Source organism: Macaca fascicularis, chromosome 20 (genome assembly GCF_037993035.2).
Source record: "Macaca fascicularis isolate 582-1 chromosome 20, T2T-MFA8v1.1".
Classification (NCBI taxonomy): Eukaryota; Metazoa; Chordata; class Mammalia; order Primates; family Cercopithecidae; genus Macaca; species Macaca fascicularis.
Genome location: NC_088394.1, coordinates 16162794 through 16169639, shown reverse-complemented (window position 1 = coordinate 16169639; position 6846 = coordinate 16162794).

The following is a 6846-nucleotide window of genomic DNA, read 5'->3' as shown; positions in this document are numbered from 1 at the left end:
TGGGAGGCCGAAGCGGGCGGATCACCTGAGGTCAGGAGTTTGAGACCAGCCTGACCAATATGATGAAACCCCGTCTCTACTAAAAATCAAAGAATTATCTGGGTGTGGTGGTGGGCGCCTGTAATCCCAGCTACTAGGGAGGCTGAGACAGGAGAATCACTTGAACCCTGGAGGCAGGGGTTGCAGTGAGCCAAGATCGCGCCATTGCACTCCAGCCTGGGCAACAAGAGCGAAATTCCGTCTCAAAAACAGTTACCTTTAGGCTGGTCGCGGTGGCTCACGCCTGTAATCCCAGCACTTTGGAAGGCGAAGGCAGGCGTATCACCTGAGGTCTGGAGTTCAAACTGACCAACATGGCAAAACCCTATCTCTACTAAAAATAACAAATTTAGCCAGGCGTGGTGGCGTGCACCTGTAATCCCAGCTACTGGGGAGGCTGAGGCAGGAGAATCGCTTGAACCCAGGAGGCCGAGGTTGCAGTGAGCCGAGATCACGCCATTGCACTCCAACCTGGGTGACTGAGACTCTTGTCTGAAAAAAAAGTAGACTTTTGTTTTTCAGAGCAGTTTTAGGTTCATGGCTAGATTGACTGGAAGCACAGAACTCCTGTCTGCCCCTTGCACCCATGCATGTCTAGCTTCTCCCACTGTCAAGATCCCGCATCGAGTGGCACATGTATTCATTCCAATGGGTGAACCTATTTTGACACATCATCATCACAAAAAGTCCATAGTTACATTAGGGTTCACTCTTGGTGTTGTACAGATGCTCTTTGACTCATGGGGTTGCGTCTCAATAACACTATCAAGTTGAAAATAAGTCAAAGTTCATTGATTCATTGATTGATTGGGTAAGGTCTCTAGCACCCGGGCTGCAGTGCAGTTGCGCGATGTTCTCCCTGCAACCTCCGCCTCCCAGACTCAAGCGATCCTTCCGCCTCAGCCTCCTGAGTAGCTGAGACTATAGGCACATGCTACCACACCTGGTGAATTTTTGTATTTTTTGTAGGGATGAGATCTCACTATGTGGCCCAGGCTGGTCTCGAACTCCTGAGTTCAAGTGATCTGCCCATCTTAGCCTCACAAAGTACTGGGATTACAGATGTGAGCCACCATGCCCAGCCCAAAAAGCATTTAATACACCTCACCTACCGAGCATCATAGCTTAGCCAAGCCTACTTAACATGTGTTCAGGTCACTTAGATTAGCCTACAGTTGGGCAAAATTATCTAACACAAATTCCATTTTATAATAAAGTGTTGACCATGTAATTTATTGAATACTGTATTGAAAGTGAAAAAACATGGTTTTGTAGGTATTCAAAGTACGGTTTCTACTGAATGCCCCATTTTCCCACCTTCATAAAGTTGAAAAATCGTAAGTTTAACCATTGTAAGTTGAGGACTGTCTGCACATTCCGTGGTTTTGGACAGATGTCTAATGACATGTATTCACCATTTTAGTATCATACAGAGGAATGTCACTGCCCTAAGAAAATCCTCTCTACTCCACTTATTCCTGTCTTTTCCAGAATGTCGTATAGTTGGAATCATACAGTATGTGGCTTTTTCAGATTGACATCTTTCCCTTAGCAACAGGCATTTAAGTTTTCTTCATGTCTTTTTTTTTTTTTTTTTTAAGACAGAGTCTCGCTCTGTCACCCAGGCTGGAGTGCAGTGGTATGATCTCGGCTCATGGTAACCTCCACCTCCCTCATTCAAGTGTTTCTCCTGCCTCAGCCCCCCAAGTAATTGGGATTACAGGTGCCCACCACCACACCTGGTTAATTTTTGTATTTTTAGTAGAGACAGGGTTTCACCATGTTGGCCAGGCTGGTCTCAAACTCCTCACCTCAGCTGATCTGCCTGCCTTGGCCTCCCAAAGTGCTGGGATTACAGGCGTCAGCCACAATGCCCAGCTGTAATTTTCATTCATCTTTTCTTGCCTTGATAGCTCATTTCTTTTTAGCGCTGAATAACATTCCATTGTTATTTATCCATTCACCTACTGAGGGACGTCTTGGCTGCTTCCAACTTTTGGCGATACTGAGTAAAGCCGTTATAAACTTCATGTGCGTGCAGGTTTTTGTATAGACAAAAGTTTTCAACTCTTTTGGGCAAATCCTAAGAAGAATTTTCTGGATTATATGGTAAGAGTGTGTTTGTTTTTGTTTTTGTTTGTTTGTTTGTTTTTATTGAGACGGTGTCTCACTCTTGTTGCCCAGGCTGGAGTGCAATGGCATGATCTTGGCTCACTGCAACCTCTGCCTCCCAGGTTCAAGCAATTCTCCCACCTCAGCCTCCCGAGTAGCTGGGATTACAGGCGCCCACCACCGTGCCCGGCTAATTTTTGTACTTTTAGTAGAGATGGGGTTGCGCCATGTTGGCCAGGCTGGTCTCAAACTCCTGACCTCAGGAGATCCACCTCAGCCTCCCAAAGTGCTAGAATTACAGGCGTGAGTGACCATGCCCATGCCCGGTGTGTTTCATTTTTTAGAAACCTGTAGAACTACTTTTATTGAGAGTTTTAGGACCCTTCCTGATAGACATACTCTTATCAGGAATGTCACCCACCAAATCGTGATATCAGAGTTGGAAATTGATGATGAAGGAAAGACCATTGCAGGTTACTGTGCAATGCCATCTAGTGTCGGGAGAACTGTGAGGTTCATCATGGGGGCCATCATGGGTGAAACAAAGTACTTTCGTGCAAGAGTTGGAGCGTGGTCGTGCTTGTGGTCACGAACGATGTTCCTTTATTCACAGCTCTTGGGCCAGATCTAGTTGTCTCTATATGCTTGGGCTGATAATGCTTTAAAATTTTTAAATCTTCTTCTTTTTTTTGAGATGGAGCCTCTCTCTGTAGCCCAGGCTGGAGTGCAATGGTGTGATCTTGGCCCACTGCAACCTCCACCTCCCAGGTTCAAGCAATTCTCCTGTCTCAGCCTCCCGAGTAGCTGGGACTACAGGCGTGCACCACCACACCGGGCTAATTTTTGTATTTTTAGTAGTGACAGGGTTTTACCATATTGGCCAGGCTGGTCTCGAACTCCTGACCTCAAGTGTTGCACCCACCATGGCCTCCCAAACTGCTGGGATTACAGGTGTAAGCCACTGTGCCCGGCCAAAAAATATTAAATCTTGAGGAACATGCAGGAGTAAAACACACTCAGACTCAATCTTCAATGTTCCTAAAAATTGGAGGGGATCATACTTCATGGTTTTGTTTTGTTTTGTTTTGTTTTGTTTTGTTGAGACAGGGTCTTGCTCTGTTGCCCAGGCTGGAGTGCACTGGTATGATCACAGTTCACTGCAGCCTCAAACTCCGGGGCTCAAACAATCCTCGTACTTCACTCTCTAGTTGGGACTACAGACACACACCGTCGTGTCCAACTAATTATTATTATTATTATTTTATAGAGACAGGGATCTTGCTATGTTGCCTAAGCTGGTCTCGAACTCCTGGGCTCAAGCGATCCTTCCACTGCAGCCTCTCAAAGTGCTGGGATTACAGGCGTGCCCAGCCACTTTGGGGCTTTATTTTTAGGCCAACAGCAAAAAAAGACTGTAAGAGAGAAATTTCCCCTTGGCCGTCTTGTTTCATGAATTCATGGAAACTCCCATTAAACAGCCCGTCACAAAAAAAGATATGCCAAGGAAAATTACTTGACAGCACTCAGTCAAAGTGACATTTTAAAAAGTGACTATTGCCTCCTCCATCTTAAAAGAACTGACCTTTTGAGCCATGAGAAATAAAACAGAGGCATCTGATCGAATGATAACAACGCACTTTTGAAGATTCAAACATCAGAACTTCATGCATTGGACAGATATCTATTGAATGACTGTTAGGTGACATACTGTCCCTGCCTGCTTCCAGAGTGTACCAGAAAGGTCTGAGATAGTTCGTAAAGGCCTTCATAAGTGCTGTCATATTTAACAATCAGAAAGGTACTTGAGGCAAAGAATCTGATCATCTTTGCTTTTCCTTGAGAAAATGGGCTCAAAGAGGTTTACTGACAATCCCAAAGCTGCTTGGTTGGTGCTGAAGAGATCTGGGTTTAAAAAACTCAGACTTCTGTCTACTATGGACTGTGCCAGAAAGACTTGGGTTGGAATTCCTGTTCTACCACTGCTGTGTCATTTAACCTCGCCAAACCGAGATTCTCCACAGTAAAATGGGGGTAGGGAGGGGATTAAAGTACGTACCTTATTTTTTACAGACAAGGTCTTGCTCTGTCGCCCAGGCTAGAGTGCAGTGGTGCAATCATAGTTCACTATAGTTCACTGCAGTTTCAACCTTCCAGGTTCAAGAGATCCTCCTACCTCAGCCTCCCTAGTAGCTAGAACTGCAGGCTACACCACACCCAGCTGCTATTTATTTATTTATAGAGATAGGATCTCACCACGTTGCCCAGGCTGGCTACTTAAAAAAAAAAAAAAAGTTTTTTTTCAAGATAGGGTCTCACTCTGCCACCCAGGCTGGAGTATAGTGGCACAGTCTCAGCTCACTGCAACTCTGCCTCCCAGGCTCAAGTGATCCTCCCACCTCAGCCTCCAAAGGAGCTGGGATTACAGGTACCCACCACCACACATGGCTAATTTTTGTATTTTTTGTAGAGACAGGGTCTCACTATGTTTCCCAGGCTGGTCTCAAACTCTTGAGCTCAAGCAATCCTCCTGCCTTGGCCTCCCAAAGTGCTAGGATTACAGGTGTGAGCCACCATGCCTGGCCTTGGCTACTTTAGTTTGTTTGTTTGTTTTTGAGATGGAGTCTTGCTCTGTCACCCAGGCTCCCAGGCTGGAGTTCTATGGAACAATCTCAGCTCACTGCAACCTCTGACTCCTGTGTTCAAGCAGTTATCCTACCTCAGCCTCCCAAGTAGCTGGGACTACAGGTGTGCACCACCACGCCCAGCTAATTTTTGTATTTTTAGTAGAAATGGGGGTTTCACCATGTTGGCTAGGCTGGTCTTGAACTCCTGACTTCAAGTGATTCACCCACTTTGGCTTCCCAAATTGCTGGGATTACAGGCGTGAGCCACTACTCCCGGCTGCCTACTTTAATTTTTAATAAAGGGTTGTTAGATAAGGGGTAGGCGAGAGAATGAAGTAAAACTGAGTGTTTGTTACAAAGTCTCCAATTGTTAATCACATTATAATTATTCTCTTTTAAAAGTTACCAACAAGTTATTTAAAAAATCAAATGGAACCCTTTGGAAGTACAGTGTTCATGCCTCTAGTATTAATGCCACTTTTTACTTCGGGCCAGCAAATTAGATTCCGATGGCCTGCCCTGCATTCTCTTTCCAGGATGGGAAGGGGATGGTTGACTTCAATTTTCCCCCTTCCATTACTTCTCTGCTCTATATCATTTCTGGGCTGATGCAGGGACGATTTCCACTCCTTTTACAGCGTAGATGTTAAAAGCATGTGGGGAGCAGCTCATTCATCATTTTCCGTAGAGCTTTACCCCTCACTTTCCCAGCCAGCTGAATGCAGGCTGTTCTTGACTCTCTGATCTAGGCCCCTTGCAGGGCAAGGGCCAGGCTCAGGAGTTTCCAGGGTGAAAACCAGGTGAGCTTGATGCTGGAAGGATGAAGAAGGACCCAAGAGGGTCTGAGATGCAGAGCTTTCCAGAGGGACCTGGGAGCCTGCAGGGAAAGAGTGCTCTGGTTGTATCCCGAGGCCTGGTGCAACTCTAGTTGGTTTCACGTTTGTTACCAATAACAGCAGCTAACATGAAGCAGTGCACAGTGTTCATTTTACATGGATCATCTCAAGGACTGCTTACAAAAAGGCCAGGAAGTAGCTGTTCTTCCCATCGTACAGGTAGGGAAACTGAGGCATGGAGAGGCAAAGTTACTTGCCCACGGTCAAATAGGTAGAAAGCAGCACTGGCAGATTCAAAGCCAGACATCCATTCTCAAAGACATGCCCTGGGCCTCAAGTCCAGTCTGCCTGGACACTTCCCTTCAATGTCTCCTTTCTGGAAGTGAATGTCGTCATCAGAAAGGTTCCAGTGCCACCACCAATCCATGACTGTCCCAGTGAGAGCTTGGGCAAATCCCTTTACCCCTGCGGGGACTCAATTTTCTCACCTGCAAAATGGGGGTATTAATGAAGCCACCCTCCCACCCCACCCGCACGCCCCTCGCCCTCAGCCCCTCCATCTGATTGCAGGAAGAGGGATTGTAGAATAAGGGCCTGCGCCAAGTACAAAATCCAGGAGGGGTCTGCCCAACTTTAACCCCTTCTCCAAACCCTCTGGCCTGAAGCAGCAGAAATCCACGTGGGACTGGGGGCTGCCCCCTTCCGGGCCTGCCCGAAGCAGAGGGGTCCCCTTCGCGCCCAGCGGGGCGACTGCCGCCCGTGGCTGCGTGAATGGCCCCCTCCCCCGACGCCGGGGAGCAGGGAGGCCTCTCGGCACCATATTTAGTCAGGGGGAGCGGGCAGCCCCGAGCTGGTATGCGGAGCTGGGAATTCCTGCAGGAAGGAGTCCGCGCCTGCCCTTTTTGGGTTGTCTCCCGCCCGCCGCTCCCGCCGCGCCCGGGGAGGGGGACCGGCTCGGCCCGGCCCGGGAACCTCGGAGAAGCCGGTGCCGCGCGGGGAGCGGAGAGCCCGGGCTGCCCGCGGGTCCCCGGCCTGGCGTGGGGCCAGCCCACCGCCTCGACTTCCTTTTATGGCCTGTGTGTGCGTGCGTGGACAGGAGGGGAGAGGGACGGGGAGAAGACGGAGAGCCGGGGGAACAGAGAAAGAGAGAGAGATCGCACAGAGATAGGAGTGAGACACGCGGGAGGGATGGAGAGCAAGAGACACAGAGACCAGAGACAGGGTGAGACACGAGG